This window comes from Ovis aries, chromosome 24 (genome assembly GCF_016772045.2).
Source record: "Ovis aries strain OAR_USU_Benz2616 breed Rambouillet chromosome 24, ARS-UI_Ramb_v3.0, whole genome shotgun sequence".
In the NCBI taxonomy this organism is placed as follows: Eukaryota; Metazoa; Chordata; class Mammalia; order Artiodactyla; family Bovidae; genus Ovis; species Ovis aries.
The window spans coordinates 33,153,950-33,177,373 of record NC_056077.1 but is presented as its reverse complement, the minus strand read 5'-3'; the positions used below and the strand labels follow the sequence as shown (position 1 = coordinate 33,177,373).

At 44.6% G+C, this 23,424-nt stretch overlaps 1 protein-coding gene across 4 annotated transcripts in view; it reads right to left on the bottom strand.

Moving 5' to 3' along the window:
• LOC101112784 (general transcription factor II-I repeat domain-containing protein 2) overlaps positions 1 to 12,034 on the bottom strand; it is a 58,889-nt gene extending 46,855 nt beyond the window's left edge. For all 4 annotated transcript variants that reach the window (XM_060405609.1, XM_042240351.2, XM_004020955.6 and 1 more), the window contains exon 1: positions 11,779 to 12,034. The gene's annotated coding sequence lies outside the window, so the exon portion shown is untranslated. The remainder of the gene's footprint in view (positions 1 to 11,778) is intronic.
• Between the last annotated feature and the right edge of the window lie 11,390 nt (positions 12,035 to 23,424).

The window sequence follows — 23,424 nt, the reverse complement described above, 5'->3', positions numbered from 1 at the left end:
AAATGCAAATCAAAACTACAATGAGATATCACCTCACACCAGTCAGGATGGGTACTGTCAAAAAGTCTACAAACAATAAATGCTGGAGGGGGTGTGGAGAAAAGGGAACACTCTTGCACTGTTGGTGGGAATATAAACTGATACCACCACTATGAAAGACAGTTTGGAGATTCCTCAAGAAACTAGGAATAAAACCACCATATGACCCAGCAATCCCACTCCCAGGCATATACCCCGAGGAAACCAAAATTGAAAAAGACACATGTATCCCATTGTTCATTGCAGCACTATTTACAACAGCTAGAACATGGAAGCAACCTAGATGTCCAGCAACAGATAATGGATAAAGAAGTTGTGGTACAAATACACGATGGAATGTTACTCAGCATAAAAAGGAATGCCTTTGAGTCAGTTCTAATGAGGGGGATGAACCTATTATACAGAATGAAGTAAGTCAGAAAGAGAAAGATAAATACCATATTCTAACGCACATATACGGAATCTAGAAAAATGGTACTAAAGAATTTACTTACAGGGCAGCAGTGGAGAAACAGACATAGAGAATAGACTTATGGATTTGGGGAGAGGGGAGGAGAGGGTGAGATGGATGGAGAGAGTAACATGGAAACTTACATTATCATATGTAAAATAGATAGCCAACGGGAATTTGCTATATGGTTCAGGAAACTCAAACAGGGGCTCTGTCTTAACCTAGAGGGGTGGTATGGGGAGGGAGGTTTAAAAGGGAAGGGATATATGTATACCTATGGCTGATTCATGTTGAGGTTTGACAGAAAACAACAAAATTCTGTAAAGCAATTATCCTTCAATTAAAAAAAAAAATTGAAAAAGAAAAAGCAGCAAGCAGCACCCAGCCGGCACTCGTGTTAAGCCTTAGAAACTCTTTCCTCTAGCGGCTAGATTCCATGATTATCACTTAGCACGTCAGACCAAGGAAATGCGTATCACAAAGTATGAAACCGCAAAGGCATGTTGTTTCCCACTTACCAGAATGCTCACTTAGATTATGCTCCATCCTTATTACTTCGGGAGCTCAGAATACTTTCATTCAAAATTCTTATTTTGCCTACTATCCCAGACAGAGAAAAAGGAGCAGATGCATTCTCAGATCAGAAACATGTTGATTTGTCCATGCAAAGCTAGAACCAGGGCAACTTTTTGCCTACCGCTGTTTCCACCTCTCACCTTCAATTGCCCTAGGTCTGCTAAGATGTCAGGGCTTCCTAGGTGGTGCTGGTGGTAAGAACCTGCCTGCCAATGCAGGAGATGTAAGAGACAGGAGTTTGACTACTGGGTTGGGAAGATCCCCTGGAGAGGGGCATGGCAACCCACTCCAGTATTCTTGCCGGGAGAATCCCCATGGACAGAGGAGCCTTGGCAGGCTACAGTCCATTGGGCCCCAAAGAGTTGGACACGACTGAAGTGAGTTGGCATGCATGTATGCATTGCTATGATGTCGATCACATTCAATGTGTGTTAAGAAATGGGGAAGGACAGGGTGGGACAAATTGAGAGTAGCAATGAGATATATACATTATCATGTGTAAAATAGATAGCTAGTAGGAAGTTGCTATGTAACTCAGGAGCTCAGCCTGGTGCTCTGCGGTGACCTAGAGGGGTGGGAGGGAGACTTAAGAGGGAGGGGATGTCTGTCTACACATGGTTGATTCATGCACAACAGGAACCAACACTCTGTAAAGCAATTATCTTTCAATTTAAAAAATTTTACGAAACATAATGGGAGGGACGCCATCCTAACAGCCTGTGGGAAGCCACAGGAGGCGAGCGCTCCCGCTCCACTCTCAGAACTTCCCGGGGCCATCTCAGCACTCTTTGACGGGAAGAGCCCTGGAGGCGGCGGAGTCCAGTTGGGCTCCATGGGGAAGGCCGATTCTGTCTGGGGCTTTCTGCTCTCTAGAAGTGGCTGCATCTGGATCACTTCCCTGAGAGCCCTTAGTCAACACGGCGCGTGGGACATTCCCTGCACCCCTACCCCGTGACTGTGTCCGCTCCTCCGGCCTTTGCCAGGAAGAAACTGTCATCCCCGCGCCGCATTAGCGGTGACCACACACCAGGCCGGGTGGTGACATGAGCTTCCAGAGCACGAGGCCTGACGGGCGGGCCCTCCCAGAGCCAGGAGCAGGAAAGCCAGGCTGGGGGCGCCCCAGACCACCAACCAGCTCCGAGACCCCGGTGGGCTGCCCTCGGCCACCTCCTCTCTGATCAGAGACACCCCATCACCTTCCAGGAAGGGTCTTTTCACCACTGACCTTTTATGAGCCCCCTCGCCTTAAAATCAAGGGAACCACACATTTATAGGAGTCTATGCATATGTAATGTTCAGAACAGGGAAATCTACAGAGACAGAAGTAGACTGCGGGTTGCTTAAGGCTGGGAGGTGGGTAGATAAATGGTACAGGGTTTCTTTTCAGGGGTGATGAAACTATTCTAAAATTGTCTGTGGTTACGATTGCTCAACTATATGCATATATTAAAAGCCACTGAATTGTATACTTTAAATGGGTGAATTTTATTTCAAAAAAAGAAAGGGGGGGGTTCAGGGGTTACGACTTGGCGTTTTCACTGCCAGGTCAGGGGGTTCAATCCCTGGTCAGGAAACTAAGCTCCCACAGGCCCAGCTGTGGGCCCAACAACAACAAAAAGCTATTAAGAAATCAAATGACAGGACTTTCCTGGTGGTCCAGTGGTTAAGACTCCACCCTTCCACTTCAAGGAAGGGGCTCGGGTGGATCCCTTTTGGGGAAATAAGTTCCTACATACTGTGCAGTGTGGCCAAAAACCTAAAAATTAGAAAGAAAACCCAAGGAAATCGAAGAGAGGTTGGATGGCGAGAAAGGAAATTAACACTCATCAAACGTACACCACACGCCAGTGCTTTTTTGATCAACCGATTCACTACTCGCACACGTGTCTAAGGTCCCATGCTAACACACAGGATGATTCGTGGAGCAACAGGGGCTGGGAACGCAGTGGAGGAGTGGATGGCAAACCAAGGAGCTCAGGGAGCTTAGATAAAGGATCTCCAAAGGCAGGAGCCCCACGATTAGAGAGGCCGTGTGTCCTGGGCTAGGACAGAACTCTTGCACCTGTCTTGTAGGTAAGTTATTAACAGTCCTGCCTTCTTTCCCTGGTGGCTCAGACAATGAACCATCTGCCTGCAGTGTGGGAAACCCAGGTTCGATTCCTGGCTCGGGAAGATCCCCTGGAGCAGGAAATGGCAACCCACTCCAGTATTCTTGCCTGGAAAATTCCACGGACAGAGCAGCCTGGCTGGCTACAGTCCATGGGGTCACAAAGAGTTGAACATGACTGAGCCACTTCACTTCACTTCTGTCTCTCAAGCGCCTGGAAGATGCATTGTAACATGTTTACATGTGGGTGGTTTGTGAAACCAAAAAAAACAACCACTTGAACATGAAGTCATGTATCCTTAAAAAACATTTCTGTTGTTGTTGTTTTGGCCAAGGCATGGCTTGTAGGATCTTAGTTCACTGAGTGTGTGTCTGTGTGCCCTGTCGCTCAGTTGTATCTGACTCCTTTTGTCCCCATGGACTGTAACCCGCCAGGCTCCTCTGTCCATGGAATTCTCCAGGCAATAATACTGGAGTGGGTTGCCATGCCATCCTCCAGGGGATCTTCCCAACCCAGGGATCAAACCCAGGTCCTCCACAGTAAAAGTGCCAAGTCCTAACCACTGGACGGCCAGGGAATTCCCCTTAAAAATATTTTTAAAAATTAAAGTACACTTTGCAAAAAGTTCAACCTTGTCTAAGGTATGGTTCTGTACATTTTTAGCAAACATAAAGTTATGTAGCCACCACTGAAATCATGGTATGAACTGCTCCATCACACCCCAGATTCCTCCATGCCTCTTTGTCAACACCCCCACCCCAACCTCTGGCCAGAACTGATCTGTCTTCTGTCCCCATAGTCTTGCTTATTCCTAAATATCACATAAATGGAATCCTACACTGTGCTGAGGCTGTATCAGTAATTTGTTGTTTGTGTTACTGAATATTCCACTGTAGAGATGAAATACAGTTAAATTAACCTTTTTGCTATTTACAGAACTTTTGGGCTGTCTGAAGTTTTTTGATGACTATAAGTAAACCATAAATTAAAAGATGCTTGCTCCTTGGAAGAAAAGTTATGACCAACCTAGAGAGCATATTAAAAGCAGAGACATTACTTTGCCAACAAAGGTCCATCTAGTCAAACCTATGGTTTTTCCAGTAGTCATGTATGCATGTGAGAGTTGGACTATAAAGAAAGCTGAGCACCGAAGAATTGATGCTTTTGAACTGTGGTGTTGGAGAGTCCCTTGAGACAGCAAGGAGATCCAACCAGTCCATCCTAAAGGAAATCAGTCCTGAATATTCATTGGAAGGACTGATGCTGAAGCTGAAACTCCAATATTTTGGCCACCTGAGGCAAAGAACTGACTCATTTGAAAAGAGCCTGATGCTGATTGAAGGTGGGAGGAGAAGGGGATGACAGAGGATGAGATGGTTGAATGGCATCACTGACTCAACGGACATGAGTTTGAGTAAACTCTGGGAGTTGGCGATGGTCAGGGAGGCCTGGCGTGCTGCAGTTCATGGGGTCACAAAGAGTCGGACATGACTGAGCAACTGAACTGATGAATAAAACCACTATTGTGTCAACCTAAGGTCTCATTTCTGTTGCGTAAACACCTAAGAGTGGGATTGCTGGGTCATATATCTTGAGGTTTTTTGGTTTGTTTTTTTAGCTTCAAAAGAAGTGAAACTGTTTTCCAAAGTGGTTGTACCATTTTGTTTTCCTACCACTTTTGTTGTTGTTCAGTTGCTAAGTCATGTCTGACTCTTCTTGACCCCATGGACTGCAGCAGGCCAGGCTCCCCTGTCCTGCATTATCTCCTGGAGCTTGCTCAAATTCATGACCATTGAGTCAGTAATGCTACCTCACCATCTCATCCTCTGCCACCCTCTTCTTCTTTTGCCTTTAATCTTTCCCAGCATCAGGATCTTTTCCAATTCCTACCACTAATATATGAGAATAGAGTGAAAGGAAAGTCGATCACTCGTGACCGACTCTTTGTGACCCCAGGGCCTATACAGTCCATGGAATTCTCTAGGCCAGAAGACAGGAGTGGGTAGCCTTTCCCTTCTCCATGGGATCTTCCCAACCCAGGATCGAACCCAGGTCTCCCACATTGCAGGCGGATTCTTTACCAGCTGAGTCATAAGGGAAGCCCAAGAATCCTGGAGGAGGTAGCCCTTCCCTTCTCCAGGAGATCTTCCTGACCCAGGAATCGAACCAGGGTCTCCTGCATTGCAGGAGGATTCTTTACCAACTGGGCTGCCAGGGAAGCCGTATGAGAATATATCCCTACCACTAATATGTGAGAATTCCAGCTGCTCTGCATCCTTGTCAACATGCAATATTGTCAGCTTTAAAAAATTCTTTTTAGCAACTTTAATAGGTGGGTAGTGATATCACTTCGCAGTTTTGTTGGCAATTTCCCAATGACTAAAAGTACTAGGCATCTTTCATGTGCTCTTCTGCCATCCATATAGCGTATTCAGTGAAATGTCTTGTTCAGATTTTTTGTCCATTTTCAAACTAGATTGTCTGCTTATTTTTATTATTGAGTTTATATTTTCTGGATACAAATCTTCTATGTGTGATGGGCAAAATATTGGGCTGGCCAGAAAGTTCATTCAGGTTTTTCTATAAGATGGTATGGAAAAATCTAAATGAACTTTTTTGGCTAACCCAATATTTTCTATATCGGGAAATGTAGCAACCCAATGTTTTGCTATAGGGAACAGTATACAGAGATAACTGATAAAACTTCATGATGTTTATCAGTAATCTAAGGATGATGTGGCCACAGATACTTTATCTCAAATGGCTCAGAAAAAATAAAACTTCTTCGTACTACACTTGTAATTTTTCTGTAAGTTTGATACTGTTTCAAATTTCTAAAAATTATTTTTTAAGCTTACATCAAATATACACACATTTCTGTCTCTTAAAATAGTACAGTCAATGGGTTTTATAATTCCTTTAACAAGTATTTAAACTGTATCATCAAGAATTCAGATTAAACTACTTCATGTGAAAGTCCCAACTTGAAATAATTTTTATTTGTGCAAAATCTATCTATTGGCAAAGACAGAATTTCACTTCTATTTCTTGTCTATATTTTTACACATCACCTGCATTACTTTGTTGAAATATTAAAATCTCTTTCCCATTGTAAGTTATAGAAATCTCACAAGGATTTTTAAATCACCTTTTAAATATAGCAAACATTGGTCAACTTTTATCTTGCTGTTGATGTTTAGTCACTAAGTCTTGTCCGACTCTTTGCAACCCCCTGGACTGTAGCCCACCAGGCTCCTCTCTCTGTCCATGGAATTCTCCAGGCAAGAATACTGGAGTGGATAGCCATTCCTTTCTCCAGTAGATCTTCCTGACTCAGGGATTGAACCTGTGTCTCCTCCGTTGCAGGCAGATTCTTTACCATTTGAGCCATTATTTAAAACTGTGATGAAGAAGCTGATAGTCTTTTTATTATTAATACTATTTTTTATGCGGATCACTTTGAAAGTCTTTACTGAATTTGTTACAATACTGTTTCTGTTTTATGGTTCGGTTTTTTGGCTGCCCTCCCCGACCAGGGATCAAACCCGGACCTCCTACATTGGAAGTTGAAGTGTCAACCATTAGACTGCCAGGGAAGTCCGAAGAAACTGATATTCTTGACTATCACCTTTCTGAGTCAATTAATTCAAATACTGCTTAAAAATAAGACTATGTCTCATTTGGCAGAGTTGTGTCTTACAAAGAAAGTAGGGACACCAAAAGGTAAATTCAAGTACGGTCAACACTGTGGGAGGAAGCAGTGAACACCTTTCCCAGAGGGAACACTTTTCTTCTATGATTTGTTTAATTGTTTAGGAGAGAGGCTTTTCTGACTCTTAATCTGCCCATGCAACTTTGCCGACACTGCACACTTTTTCGGGTAAGTGGTTCTGAAATATGTCAGCCACCCTTGGCAGGCTCTGCGCTGCCTATCACCTGTCCACCCCCTCTTTGGGGGTGGTTTCCCTTTTGGCTTAGAATTTTGCCATTGACAGATATGTCCTTAGAGTTCATGTCTTCCAGCCACAACTTTAATACTTTTCAGCCTCTCTCAAGCCTTCTCCTGGCTGGTCACTTAGCAACCTCTGGAGCCCTCAAGGCCACAGTTTGCTAACTCTCCTGTCCACGGCATGAATTCTGGATTCATCGTGACCTTGCTGTGATCTCTTGCTAAGTCCCTCAGAGCCAGTTTTTCCTGCAGTGTTGACCTGGGTCATTGTTTCCACCGTTAATTATCCAATGATGTAGTGAGGGGCCATAATGTATGAAAACTACACATTTTAAAATAATATAATCAGACTTGATGTTTTGAGATGCTCACACTGACAGCTACCAGAGATGAGCCCACTTAAAAGACTGGCATATTCCAGCCTCTTATTTTATGCGCCCATCCAATCTGTAATTACACCACAATAGTCTCTGAGAGGACTGTGATGCCAAAACTTTAACAGAGAATAAAATAATAGGCAGAATGAAACTAGTTGGAACTCAAAAAAGATTTTATCAGTGGGCATCAATGGTAGTAAATTTAAAAAATGAATGTTTTATAATTTAATTCTAAAAGTGAATGTTTTATAATTATCACCTACTTGCACCCTTTACTTAACAACAAATGGAGGCAGGAACTTTGTCTTCTATACTTTACGCTTTAGAACACATCATGCGTTAATAGCACATCAAAACTAACGAACCATGATTATAAGCTAATTTGGTGGTTTCTCACCTTGAGAACACTGAGGAAAAAAAAGAAATCACTGCATTCTAATAAAGCTAAAAGTCCTAGACAATGAGAGCTAGTACCACAGAGTTCAAACCCCCAAAGCCAATATAGTGATTGAAATTCAAAGCACTGGGTATGTTCATTTAGATCACAGATTTTACACTGTGCTTAACTTTTTGCTTTTTTAAAACTGGAGATGTAAACTGAAACAACTCTCAAATCTCTTAGCTCTCCCAGAAATCTTTGAGGCCTTTCCTTTTCAATGTTATATTTTACCAATGAAAAGCAAACATCAAAACCAGACTGCCTCCTATTTTGGTAAATAAAGTTTTACTGGAACACAGCCACACTCATTGGTTTACGTCTTGTCCGTTGGCTGTTTTTCCGCAAAGGCAAGGTTGCAGGTGACAGAGACCACATGCCCTCAGAGCTGGAAATATTTATTATCTGACCCCTTACAGAAAAAAGTTTGCCCATCCCTCTTCTAGATTTCATTTCCACCACTTATAATTTTCAGCATTTGGAACAGCATCCACTCCATGTATCAAAACTCTGAAATACTGAGAGAGACATCTGCTTTGCTTTTTAAGCTGTTTCCAGAATTTTCTTTTCAAAGGTTAATTTTTTTCAAGTCCCTGAGGCCTTGATTGTATTTAGCAAGTTCCTAAAGTGCCACCTTCTCCCAGGTCTACAGTAAATGGAAACTGCAAACGTAAGTGGACCTATTCATCATTCAACAGAAACATACTGAAGCGGTCAAGCGGTCCAAACTCCCAGTTATAAAATCAGTACGTTCTGAGGATGTAACAGACAGCTTGGTGACAACAGTTAATAATGCGTGCATGTATGCCCAGTCGTGTCTGACTCTTTGAGACCCCATGGACTATAGCCCGCCAAGTTCCTCTGTCCTTGCGATCTCCCAGGCAGGAATACAGGAGTGGATTGCCATTTCCTTCCACAGGGGATCTGCTTGACCCAAGCATCGAACTCATATCTCCTGCATCTCCGGCATCAGCAGGTGAATTCTTTACCACTGAGCCACCTGGGAAGCCCATAGCTAATAATACTGTACTGTATATTTGAAAGTTGCTGAGAGAACTGATCTTACCACGAGAAAAAAAAATTGTAACTGTGATGTGATGGATGTTCACCAGTCATTTCACAATACATACATATGTCAAATCACTATGTTGTACTCCTAAAACTAACAGAATGTTATATGTCAATTACATCTCAATCTGAGAAAAAATATTCTAAAAAAAAGAATAATAACAAATTTCAAGACAACAAGGACTCTTCTGGAAGGATCAAGGAGTATGGAAAAGAACTAGAAATATAACGTATTTTCAATGACAAAAAATAAAAAAAAAAAACCTAGTTAACATTAAATGCTCAACAAATAGTCAAGTACTTCAGCTTAGCCAAACGAATGCTTAAAACTTTTAAAAATGTAATGCACACCAGCTGTATGAAAACATACACTGCTGACAGGAAGGACAAGGGGGAAACAAAAGTGAATAAAATCCACACCCTGTGCTCTGGAGTGAGACACAGCAGCAAAGACACAGCAGGATAGCAGGTGATAAAGGCAAAATGGGAGTCAGATGGCCCTGAAATGGTCTAAGCTGCTGAGTCAAGAACGCCCGGGATGAGAATGAAGGCATGTGAGCAAGTTCTAAAACCTGAGAAAAAGTGAAGAGACCATCCAGGCTGCAGGTGTGGGCAAAGACCCAGAGTGCTGGGCAGCAAACACTGGGGCTAAATAACAGGAAGGCAGGAAGAACAGGGACCCACTCCAAATGGACTGATGCCTGCAGCTGCCTGGTGCCAAGCTGTGTGTCCTCTGAGGGCAAGATGGGTGGTCACGCAGACCAAACCTTCCTCTCCAAATGTAAGAAAGGAGAAGAGCCTGCTCAGTTCTTCACATGCAGCTGTGAGCAATACTCAGTTTCCCAATTCCCAATCTTGTATCTTCTTATCGGCTTACTTCAAATTACCAGCAGGAAATGAAACAGTGACATTTTCGGCCTAGCAATTCCACTCCTTGGCAGGTACTCAAGAGTTGAAAACAAATGTACACACACACACACAAATGTGAACATGGCTGTTCACCGCAATATTCATAATAGCCAAACAGTGGAAAAATTTTTTAAAAATTCATCATTTGACAGAAAATGAAAATGTGGTATACCCCCCATACAATGGATTATTAGTCAGCCATAAGAAGGAATGAATGAATGAAGCCAGATCCCAAAGATCCTTTGATGATTCTGTGCTTAGGAACGATGTGGAACAAGAACTATTTGGAATGTCAGAGACATACGGACAGAATGAATATTGGTAGTGTCCACGGCTGGGGTGGGAAAGGGGAACGACTGTCTTAATGGATTCAGCATTTCTTTTGGGGTGATGAAAATGTAAGGTCTGTCTAATCCAGGCTATGGTTTTTCCAGTAGTCATGTATGGATGTGAGTTGGATTGTGAAGAAAGCTGAGTGCTGAAGAATTGATGCGTTTGAACTGTGGTGTTGGAGCAGACTCGTGAGAGTCCCTTGGACTGCAAGGAGATCCAACCAGTCCTTCTAAAGGAGATCAATCCTGGGTGTTCACTGGAAGGACTGATGCTGAAGCTGAAACTCCAATACTTTGGCCACCTCATGCGAAGAGCTGACTCATTGGAACAGACCCTGATGCTGGGAGGGATTGGGGGCAGGAGAAGGGGACGACAGAGGATGAGATGGCTGGATGGCATCACCGACTCGATGGACATGAGTTTGGGTAAACTCTGGGAGTTGGTGATGGACAGGGAGGCCTGGCGTGCTGTGATTCATGGGGTCGCAAAGAGTCGGATACGGCTGAGCGACTGAACTGAACTGAAATGTTCTGTAATTAGTGGTGATGGCTGCATAACTGTGAATAAACAATAATCACTGAACTATACGGGGCTTTCCAGGTGGTGCTAGTGGTCAAGAACCCGCCTAGGAGGCCAAGAGCCATGGGTTCGATCCCTGGGTTGGGCAGATCTCCTGGAGATGACAACCCACTCCAGTATTCTTGCCTGGGAAATCCCACGGACAGCGAAGCCTGGCGGGCTCCATTGGGTCGTTGAGTCGACACGACTGAAGCGATTTAGCACTTCACATACACTAAACTACACACTTTTAAAGGTGAATTTCATGGAGTGTCAATAAAGCTGCCATTAAACAGCAAGGACGGGGAAAACAGCCCTCCAAGCCTTTTTTCTCCTTTACATCTAAATCATAACCGTGACGGAGTGTAGTTCAGGACCAGAGACTCTTCTTCCGGCCTCTGGATTGGTTTTCTGCTCACAAGCCGGCCGCGGGTGGCCGCCCCACTGGGCACACCCACGACAAAACCCAGGTCGCGCGGCACTCGGCAACGAGCGCGACAGGAGGCAAGGGATCGGGACGCCTCCGCCGCGGAGCTGGACGCAGTTACCAGGCAACAGCGGCTAACCCGCCCCCACCACCTAACCAATCACGCACTTCCGCACGCAGCGCAGTATCCCCGCGTACGACCGCCGGAGCGTGACCTCCGGCACAGCAGGCCCTAGAGTCCAGAGCCGGCAAGCACCCGCCCCCACTGCCACCGCTCAGCCAATCAGAAGGGGAAGGGATGCGCGTTCCGTGCGTGCGACCGTTGCCCCCGCGCCTGGGCTTCCTCGCCCCACCCCCACTCCTTGGGCCCTTCCCGCCGGGAACTGGTTCGGGGGGCCCGTCGGGCCGCCTGAGGAGGGGGGGGTTGCAGCGCACGCCTGGGTGGGTAGCCTCGCCAGGCTTCCCCTCCGCCAGGTCTGCGGGACGAAAAAGTTCCAAGCAAAGCACCCGCTCTTAATGGCGGCTGCGGCGGGGGCGGGATACGCACCTGAGGTCCCCGCCGGCGGGCTGCGCCCGGCCGGCCGCGGGGTCTGAGGTCTGGGCCACCTGGGAGTGCCTGGCGCCGAGTGCGGCCTGCCGCGACCGTCTGGAGGCGAGGGCTCGGCGTTGTGGGCGGCGGCCGGAGCCCTGCTCTCCACTATCCCTCCTTTTTCTTTCTTTCTTTTCCTTTTTTTTTTTTTTTTTTTTTGGCTTCCTGGAAGGCAGCCTGGACTCGTGTGTCCGCAGCGCCCCAAGTGGGAGTTGCCGTTTCCGGTGCCGTGGAATCCACTTTAGCTGCACATTGAGTTTGTTGGAAGTCGCTTAGTCCCGCGCTGTTCAGGGCCAGAAGTGCTTGTCCATCTCCAGCCTTTGATGCGTGTCTGCACGTGTCGCCCGCCGCCCCCGACACCGCCTCCAAACGTGGATGTCCTTTCTTGCTCTTAGTTAATTTTACACTTTTTCGCATGATTGCAGTTTGTAGCTTTAAGCGGTGAGGTCATAGCTCCAGTGACCTGTGAATCTGCCTTAAAGCCATTGAGTTACATTGTAATACTGTTAACAGTTGTGTCCTGACCTTTTGATGGGACTCAGTGACTTTACTGGGCTTCCCTGGTGGCTCCGAGGTTAAAGCGTCTGCCTGCAATTCAGGAGACATGGGTTCGATCCCTGGGTTGGGAAGATCCCCTGGAGAAGGAAATGGCAACGTACTCCAGTATTCTTGCCTAGAGAAACTCATGGACGGAGGAGCCTGGTGGGCTACAGTCCACGGGGTCGCAAAGAGTGGGACACGACTGAGCGACCTCACTCACTCACTCACTCAGTGACATTACTAAGGAGTCGAGAGCTGTCCTCCTGATGGTGCTGGTGTCCTCCTGATGGTGCTGGTTCTCCAGCGAAGAGTCAAGTATTAGTGTTGTTTAATCAAAGTCCGTTACATTTTTATTTTAAATATGCCAGAAGGAGAGTTGCTGCTGTTGTCAGTAGCTAAGTCGTGTCTGACTCTTAAGACCCCACGGACTGCAAAAGAATAGGGTAATGGAAACCGTTTACCCATTGCTCAGATTTACATAGCATGCCTTATTTTAAAGGACTATTTAGACACAATTGAAGACACTGTTCTCATTCCTTTTTCTTTACTATCTTAGAGTTCTAATACACATTTTCTTTTGCAGAAAGGCAAGTGTCCCAAATTCCCTGAACTTTTTTTTTTGTGAGTGGCTAACAAGGGTATTGAGCATTACTTTACTAGCATGAGATGAGTGCAGTTGTGCGGTAGTTTGAGCATTCTTTGGCATTGCCTTTGTTTAGGATTGGAATGAAAACTGACCTTTTCCAGTCCTGTGGCCACTGCTGAGTTTTCCAAATTTGCTGGCATATTGAGTGCAGCACTTTCACAGCATAATCTTTCAGGATTTGAAATAGTGAACGGTGAACTTCCATATGTTCAAGCTGGTTTTAGAAAAGGCAGAGGAACCAGAGATCAAATTGCCAACATCCACTGGATCATAGAAAAAGCAAGACAGTTCCAGAAAAACATCTATTTCTGCTTTATCGACTATGCCAAAGCCTTTGACTGTGTCGATCACAGTAAACTGTGGAAAATTCTGAGAGAGATGGGAATACCAGACCACCTGATTGCCTCTTGAGAAACCTATATGCAGGTCAGGAAGCAACAGTTAGAACTGGACATGGAACAACAGACTGGTTCCAAATAGGAAAAGGAATATGTCAAGGCTGTATATTGTCACCCTGCTTATTTAACTTCTATGCAGAGTACATCATGAGAAATGCTGGGCTGGAAGAAACACAAGCTGGAATCAAGATTGCCGGGAGAAATATCAATAACCTCAGACATGCAGATGACACCACCCTCATGGTAGCAAGTGAAGAGAAACTAAAAAGCCTCTTGATGAAAGTAAAAGAGGAGAGTGAAAGAGTTGGCCTAAAGCTCAGCATTCAGAAAACGAAGCTCATGGCATCTGGTCCCATCACTTCATGGGAAATAGATGGGGAAACAGTGGAAACAGTGTCAGACTTTATTTCTTTGTGCTCCAAAATCACTGCAGATGGTGACTGCAGCCATGAAATTAAAAGATGCTTACTCCTTGGAAGAGAAGTTATGACCAACCTAGAGAGCATATTCAAAAGCAGAGACATTACTTTGCCAACAAAGGTCCGTCTAGTCAAGGCTATGGTTTTCCAGTGGTCATGTGTGGATGTGAGAGTTGGACTGTGAAGAAAGCTGAGTGCCAAAGAATTGATGCTTTTGAACTGTGGTGTTGGAGAAGACTCTTGAGATTCCCTTGGACTGCAAGGAGATCCAACCAGTCCATCCTAAAGGAGAAGACCAGTCCCGGGTGTTCATTGGAAGGACTGATGCTGAGGCTGAAACTCCAATACTTTGGCCACCTCATGCAAAGAATTGACTCATTTGAAAAGACCCTGATGCTGGGAGGGATTGGGGCAGGAGGAGAAGGGGATGACAGAGAATGAGATGGCTGGATGGCATCACCGACTCAATGCACATGAGTTTGATTGGACTCTGGGAGTTGGTGATGGACAGGGAGGCCTGGCGTGCTGCGATTCATGGAGTCGCAAAGAGTCAGACACGACAGAGTGACTGAACTGAACTGAACTGAACCAGGGTATTCGAGAAGGAAATGGCAATCCACTCCAGTACTCTTGGTTAGAAAATCCCATGGATGGAGGAGCCTGGTAGGCTGCAGTACAGGCGGTCGCTAAGAGTTGAACACGACTGAGCGACTTCACTTTCACTTTTTACTTTCATGCATTGGAGAAGGAAATGGCAACCTGCTCCAGTGTTCTTGCCTGGAGAATCCCAGGGACGGGGGAGCCTGGTGGGCTGCCATCTATGGGGTCGCACAGAGTCAGACATGACTGAAGCGACTTAGCAGCAGCAGCAGCAACAATGGTCTGCTTCCTAGGAGATACTGTTTTAAAAAGCTGTGCTTCCAAGGTAAAGATAACTAGCAATTAGCTGAGATGGTACCTGCTTTATGATATTTTTAAAAGCAATGTTTGAAAATCCTTGTGGTATGTTATAGTTGATTCTTCGTTATTCAGAAGTCATGGCCTGTAAAAAAGCCTTAGCAAACAGGGTTCTGCCAGCCTCTTCACATTTTCGTGGCACTATTAAACGTAACTTTGTTTTATGTGTGTGTCTGTTTAAAGACACGGACTCACGGCCAACAGTGCCGTGAAGGAAGGAAGCTTAGCTAACACAAAGTGTTTTCTACCTAACGCTCATTGCAGTCTTCAGTGCTTACAGTTTGAGGACCATTTTAAATAGCAAAATCATCAAAACAAACAAACAAAAAAAACCAAACCTCCACAAAATGTGGAAAGTGTGGCATTAAATAGACCAGCAAAATGACATTTAAGAGCTGGTGTAAGAGCTGGTGCCACCCTATTCTACCTCAGCCTGCAACGTGTATGGCAGGCAAAACAATTTTTTTTTTTTTTTTTTGCCATTCTTCTCTGTCTGCAAATGATTGGGGAAAGTAGGGTGAGCAATGCTTTTAAATTTACCTGTGAGTTGAAGTGAGCAGGTGAAATCCCAAATCTGGAGCTAGTGAATAATAATGATTGATTTAAAACTTAACCTGTATATCAAGAGCTTCAGGCTTCCCTGGTGGCTCAGTGATAAAGAATCTGCCTGCAATGCAGGAGATGTGGTTTTAGTCCCTGGATTGGGAAGATACCCTGGAGAAGGAAATGGCAACCTGTTCCAGTACCCTTGCTTGGAGAATTCCATGGACAGAGGAGCCTGGCGGGCTATAGTCCATGGGGTGGCACAATAGTCAGGCATGACTTAGTGACTCAACAACAATATGTAGAAAAGAAATGGAAATTTAGCTAAAATAAATAAGACATTTGTTTTTAAATTATTGTTTGTTTAATCTTTATCTCATTATTTAAATAATTTCCTTGTATATTTCATAAACTTCATATTAGTATCAGTTCAGTTCAGTCACTCAGTCCTGTCCGACTCTTTGTGACCCCATAACGCAGCACACGAGGCCTCCCTGTCCATCACCAGCTCCTGGAGTCCATCCAAACCCATTTCCATTGAGTCAGAGATGCCGTCCAACCATTTCATCTTCTCTTGTCCCCTTCTCCTCCTGCCCTCAATCTTTCCCAGCATCAGGGTCTTTTCAAATGAGTCAGCTCTTTGCATTAGGTAGCCAAAGTATTGGAGTTTCAGCTTCAACATCAGTCCTTCCAATGAACACCCAGGACTGATCTCCTTTAGGATGGATTGGTTGGATCTCCTTGCAGTCTAAGGGACTCTCAAGAGTCTTCTCCAACACCACAGCTCAAAAGCGTCAATTCTTCAGTGCACAGCTTTCTTTGTAGTCCAACTCACATCCATACATGACTACTGGAAAAACCATAGCCTTGACTAGATGGACCTTTGTTGACAAAATAATGTCTCTGCTTTTTAATATGCTGTCTAGGTTGATCATAACTTTCATATGCAAATAACTTGTATATATTTTCTCATGCTTACCAATTTTTCCCATAGGGATGCATAATCAAAATAATTTGAAGACTAATGCCCTAAAAAGTTGGAAGTACCCTTTTCTTAGAAAATTGAAAGAAGAATTTATCCCCAAGTAGTGAGCTGAATTCATCAAGCAGATGGCTGAAACCAATGGTAATATTAAAGTATGCCACATTTATGTGACATGGGAAGACTCAAGATTGTAAAAATGCCGTTTCTTCTAGTTAATTTCTCTAAATTAGCTCATTAATTTAATGCAACTCCAATAAAAAAAATCCCAGTGGGATTTTTTTTAATGCAACTTGGCAAGATGATTTTAAAATTTATATGAGAGTAAATGTTATGAATAGCAAAGGCAATTTTGTAAAAGAACAAAGAAGTGGGATTTGATTGAATAAAAGAGCATATTGTAAAGCTGTAGCAGGTAAAACGTCATGTTAGTTGAGAATAAATCAGTAGAAACAAAAATTGAGTTCAGAAATTGGCCAGTGTATAAGGAAATTTATCATATGTTATAAATGGCATTTCAGATCTTCAGATAAAGTCTGTTAATAGCCAATAATTTAGGGGCAGTGAGATATCTGTTTGAAAGAAGAATTATACAGTCTGGTCTCACACCACTCATAAAAATCAACTCCAAATACAAGTGTTTCATTAAGAGCTTTACAAATATTACAGAATATCCTTCTTTTCTTGGGTAGTACTTTTCCTAAACAAGACATAGAAAGCAAAAGCTCGAAACGATAAATTTAGTAAAACTAACTATAAGAAAATAAAATTGTATAGGACAAAAGACACCATAAATTAAAAAAATAAAAATTTTCAACAGCTTTCAACACATAACAATTTCTATGCAAAATATATCAGTCACTTCTATAAATTAGTAAGACAAACAACCCAATAGAAATGTGGCCAAGAATGTGAATAGATAATTCTCAGGAAAGGAAAATCATGAAATGCTAGTAAGCATGTTTAAACCTTCTAGAGATTACAGAAATAAAAAGTGAATCAGTAATGAAATGTGCTTTAGGTATTAGATTGACAAAGAGTTGAAAAGTTTGTATCCAGGTATTGGGTGTATGGAAAAATGAATCTACCCATATTCTATTGAAGTACAACTTTTGGAAATTAAAGTCATTTATTAAATTTTCCACATGAGTATTTTCTGTGACCAGCAGTTTTGTTTTTCAGTATTTACCCTGGTTGGGGTGGTTGCATGTATGTGCTCAGTCATGTCCGACTATTTGCCACCCTATGGACTGTAGTCCACCAGGTTCCTCTGTCCATGGAATTTTCCAGGCAAGGATACTATAGTAGGTTGCCATTTCCTCCTCTAGGGGATCTTCCCAACCCACGGATGGAACCCTCATCTCCTACATTGCAGGATTCTTTACCTCTTGAGCCACTGGGGCTTCCCATCTACCCAAAAGATACCCTCAAATTAATGCAAAAGGAACGTATACAAGAATATTCACTATAATAGAAAAAACTGGAAACAACTCGAATGTCCATCAGAAGAATGGTTAAATAAGATGTAGTTCACTTACACTGATATCCAAGAGTGGAAAAGAATGGGTAAATCCAAACACATTGTTGTGAAAGTATTTCCAGTATAGTTTTGAGTGAGAAGATGAAGTTGAAATACATGTTATCTAATTTTTAAAAAACACACACATAGCAAAAATAAAATATTTTTCCATAGTACCATATATATGTGGTGCGGTGGTTAAATGAGTCTTTAGCCTTAGCCATGTGTAGTGTTTGATTTGTTTTTCTACAAAGGTAAAAGTCATAGATTAATTGTGTAATTCAAAGTTAATAATAAAAATATATACGACTAATTAAGTTCACTCTTTCCCTAACTGGAGAATTTCAGCTGTCCCAAAGTAACAAAGAAATTAGAATGTCTACAGAAAGATGACATTATTAGTGGGGAGATTTAGTTTGGCTAACAATTCACAGACATTTTAACATTTGAGGGTAACTGATATTTTGCTGTAGGACTGTCTGTTCGGAATAGCAATTTGGACAAAAATGTAAGTCTTTGCCAGCATAAAGCCAGTATAGAAAACCAACCAGGCGTTGATAGCAAAATGTAAAAGCCCAGGTGTGACTAAATTCAGGTCTCCTTGAGCCACACTCAACTTTTAGGCTGTTTTAATCTGTCTTCCTTAGTGGGAGCCAGAAAATTAACAGGCAAACATTGCCACCCAGTGGCTCTGGTTCACCTTGCAGAGCATGACACGGCACCCTTTTGTTCCTAAATCTCAAACCAATGGTTCTTTCAGATATCCCTTAAAAGAAAAATGTCCTGGAAATTCAGAAGACCCATGAAGGGCTATTGATTGTTTAACTCTGGCAAGTATTGTCAGCATTGTCAGTTTTGCAAAATAACAGATATCTAAAACCAAAAAATTCACTAGATAAAAAGACAGCCCTGCTTATGAAAGAACAGTTGACAATTATATATGCATTTTATACATATACAAGTATATCGTAACTATATTACTAGTTGTGATGGTTGATTTAATATGTCAGCTGAGCTGGGCCACAGGATGCCCAGGGGTGGTGAAACATTTCTGAGTGTGCCTATGATGGTGTTTCTGGAAGAGATGAGCTTTTGTATGGGTGGACTGAGTACAGAAGCTGGCCCTCCCCAGCGTGCGTGGGCCTCAGCCAGCCCACTGACAGCCCCAGTTGAACAAAAAGGCAAAGAAGGTTGAATGTTCTTTTTTTTTCTCTCTGCCTGTTTGACCTGGGACATTGATCTTCCCCTGCCCTCAATCTGGAAACTCCGCCATTGCTACCCTGGTTCTCAGGTCTTTGGGCTCAGACTGGAACTACACCAGAACTACACCGGAACTGCACCAGCAGTAGTCTACAACTACACCGTCTCCTGGGTCTCCAGCTTGCAGATGGCACATAGTGGGAATCCTGTTCCTCCTCTTGGTTCTCCGGAGAAACCGCATACAATAATCTTTACATAGTTCTCCTTTATCAATATATGTCTCAGCTTTATCAATAAAAGAGATAGACACAAAGTCTTGTACCCAGAGCCTTAGATTTGGAGGTTTCAGGAGTGAGGGCAGGGAGAAGTAATGAGTAGTAGTATCCTTTCCATACAGAGGCAAGCTGCCTTTGGTCCTCTTTACCACTGGGATTGAAAAGAACCTATTCACCAGATCAGTATCATCTGGAAGTTCCAGAAACCATGTTGATCTGTTCTAGTAAAATACTACCCCTGACTCAAAAGCTATGATTGGATTAAGCAACTGGCTAAGTTCATAGTAGTTTACAGTTGTCTGCCATTATCCATCTGGTGTTTGCAGGAGCCAAACATGATCTCAGGTCTACAGTTCCAACTGGGGTGCAGTGTGGCTTCTCATTTAACACTGCCTAGGTTAAGACAGCCAACCAGTCCATCCTAAAGGAGATCAGTCCTGGGTGTTCATTGGAAGGACTGATGTTGAAGCTGAAACTCCAGTACTTTGGTCACCTCATGCGAAGAGTTGATTCATTGGAAAAGACCCTGATGCTGGGAGGGATTGGGGCAGGAGGAGAAGGGGACGACAGAGGATGAGATGGCTGGATGGCATCACCAACTCGATGGACATGAGTTTGGGTAAACTCCGGGAGTTGGCGATGGACAGGGAGGCCTGGCGTGCTGTGATTCATGGGGTCGCAAAGAGTTGGACACGACTGAGTGACTGAACTGAACTGAAGTCAAGACAGGGTGAGGAAACCAGTGTGAGCTGCTAGAAATGTGTGTCCCAACTGTGTTCCCCAGGGAAGAGCAGAGAGGTGTGGCGAGTCAGGCAGGAAAGGCAGATGTAAGGAGCACTGTTGAGTCTGCCTCTGTGGTCCGTGGGCTCCTGAATCTGCCAGGATCCTGAGAAGTGCACAGACAGCCTCCCTGAATTGGCCTCAGTGGTAGCATTTATCCATGAGCTCCTAAGCCCATCGGTTGAAGTTTGCCTTAGGGTGTTAATTCCTTGTCTCTTCCAGGCTGTGTGTGTGTGTGGCGGGGGTGGGGGTGGGGGGTCTGTGAGCCCCTCTCTGTGTCTGAGGCATCTCTGGAGTGTTTGGTAGAGATTTTAAAATGCCCGGCATGCACATGGGACACGTAGCTTGGAGAGAGCCAAACCTTGCATGGAACTGCTCACCCCACCATGTCAGAGATGTCAGACTGAGGACACGGTGGATGCACCCGCTCCAGTACACATCTATAGCGTCACAAACCCAGGTAAAAGCCCCAGACTTTGCCATGGCTGAGAGGCCAGAGTGATCTGCCATCCTTCTTCCTCCATCTTTTCAACCTCGTCTCTTACCTGTCACCTCCTCACTCAGCTCCAACAACCCCGCCCTCCTGGGTGTTCTGGGGTTGGGGGTTGGGGTCCCAAACACACTCCTGGTGTGTGGTCAGGTAGCATTTCATTGAAGTAGTCACACACCAGAGCCAGCTCCCAGGAGCTGCCAGGCATCTCTCTTTCCATCAACACTAGAGGGTTTGCTAATTAGTTTAATGAGTGTTAGAAATGGGTTTAATGAAATTAGGAGCTTGTTAGTTGGTGGATCAAAGTTGAATGAGGAGACTAGAAACCACCTGTGATTTGAACAGGGGGTTTAATATGAAGAATTATTAATGGTAACAAGGGTTTGGCTAGCATGAAGTAAAGATAACTCTATAAAGAATACAGGCATAGTAGACACAGGGAGCAGTCCCCAACCCTAGGGCTGAGATAGGGTACCCCGAAGATTGTAAAGGACAGGGAAACCTGGCATACTGAGTCCATGGGGTCACAGAGTCTGATACGACTGAGCAACTGCACAACAAAAGAAAGAGGCCACCCCCAGAGCTGAGACCCAGACTTCGCTGGTAAAGACTGAACCGTGGCTCACTGAATGGTAGGGGTCACTGTAGCACTGTGCTGGCAAAGGCCACAGGAGATGTGCGCTCTGGTACTTTACAGAAATCCTCTCTCTTGTTGGGGGACAATGAAAGTCTTCCATGGGGAGGTGCTTCATAGGCAGCATTTTGCTATGACATTGCCTGAGGGGGCTGCTCTGTGCTGCTGGCCATCGTCTGCTGCAGTAGCTGGGTGCTGGTTGTGGTCATCGTTGGTTGGGCTGCTAAAGCAGCGGCACCCTCTGGTTCCAGATGGGGGTGTTGGTCTGCTCCTGTTTGGAGTAATTGAAGATGCTTGACGGGGTATGAGAGCTCCCCCTACTGGCCTGTTCAGTTTTAGCTGAGTTTCTTGAATCCATTCCACTTCTGGAAGGAATCCAGTTTTAAAGTACTCCCAAGATCAGTTCGGAGAAGGCGATGGCACCCCACTCCAGTACTCTTGCCTGGAAAATCCTATGGACAGAGGAGCCTGGTAGGCTGCGGTCCATGGTGTCGCGAAGAGTCGGACACGACTGAGAGACTTCCCTTTCACTTTTCACTTTCATGAATTGAAGAAGGAAATGGCAACCCACTCCAGTGTTCTTGCCTGGAGAATCCTAGGGACAGGGGAGCCTGGTGGGCTGCCATCTATGGGGTCACACAGAGTCGGACACAACCGAAGTGACTTAGCAGTAGCAGCAAGATCAGTTGGTAAAGAATCTGCCTGCAATGCAGGAGACCCTGGTTCGATTCCTGGGTCGGGAAGATGCCCTGGAGAAGGGAACGGCTACCCACTCCAGTATTCTGGTCTGGAGAATTCCATGGACTGTATGGTCCCTGGGGTCCCAAAGAGTTGGACATGACTGAGTGACTTTCACTTTTCCTAGATTAGCTGGTAAAGAATCTGCCTGCAATGCAGGAGACCAGGGTTTGATCCCTGGGTAGGGAAGATCTCCTGAAGGAGGGCATGGCAATCCACTCCAATATTGTTGCCTGGAGAATCTCATGGACAGAGCCTGGTTGGGCTACAGCCCTTGGGGTCCCATAGAGTCAGACACGACTGAGCAACTAACACACAGCTAAAATTGGGCGTTGGGACAGGCCTGTAGCGGAGGGCTCGTGTGCCTCACCATGTATCTTGTTACTCCAAACAGGAATAGACAAACCCTACATCTGGGACAGGAAGATGCCTCTACCCCACCAATGGGAAGTCACCATACTTTGGAGTCCCGGCTTCCAAAGGACTCTGGTTATCACAGCCCCTTCCAACTATCCCCTTTTCCCTATAAAAGCAATCCCTTCCCTATAAAAGCAATCCCTTCCTCGTTCTCTGGATTTGCCTGTGGTCTATCATAGCTTGTGTTCCCTAATTTGCGATTTCTCTTCCTATTCCTAAATAACCTCACTTTTGCTGGTTAAATAACTGGCTCTTACATTACTAAAGTTGACACAGGTCTCAAGCTTATAAAAAAAAAATTGAGAAAAGGGAGGAAGAGGAGGGGGAAAAAAAGAAATAATTTGCCCTCAGCATTTGGGACTAATTTCGGGTCATGGATCATAAAGGGCTGCAAGAGATCCCACAGGCCATGATGTTCAAACATCACATTTATTAAAAAAAAAAAAAGATTACTTTCATGTATTGATTTAACCTCATTTTAGAGGTGACAACAGCTTCCCAACGTCACCAGACAAGTCAGTAGTGGAGCCAGGACAGGAACCCAGGCCTCTAGACTCCCACATAGTTCACAAGAGCCTCCCTTGTTCCTGGCTGCACGTTAAACTCTAGGACAAAACTGGTGAGGACCATGTGAGTGAACTGGTTCTTGGCTTCATGGAACTTCAAAGGAGGTGCTCCCGCTGGATCTTAGATGAGCAGGAGTTTGCTAGACACAAGTAGGGAGAACAGCGTATTTGGACGAGCATTCAAGGCACCGTGTGCAAAGTAAGGCCTGAGACGTCCCTGGGATTCAGAAATTACAAGTGGGACCACTTGACTTTAGTGGAGTGGTGATGGGCTGAGGGGTTGAGGAGACGCTGGAAGGACGCTGCACTGTTAGACAGCAGGGAGCTCTCTGTAGCTGGAGCACGGACTGAGCGGAGTGCAAGGGGGAGCAGCGGCGACAGGCCAGGTAAGAAGCAACAGGGACAGTGGATGGGGGGGGGGGGAGCACTACGCTGGAGTCGTGCAGAGCGGGCAACCCCTAACATTTTACTTCTGATTGCCAAAAAAGCAAAGGGCCTTT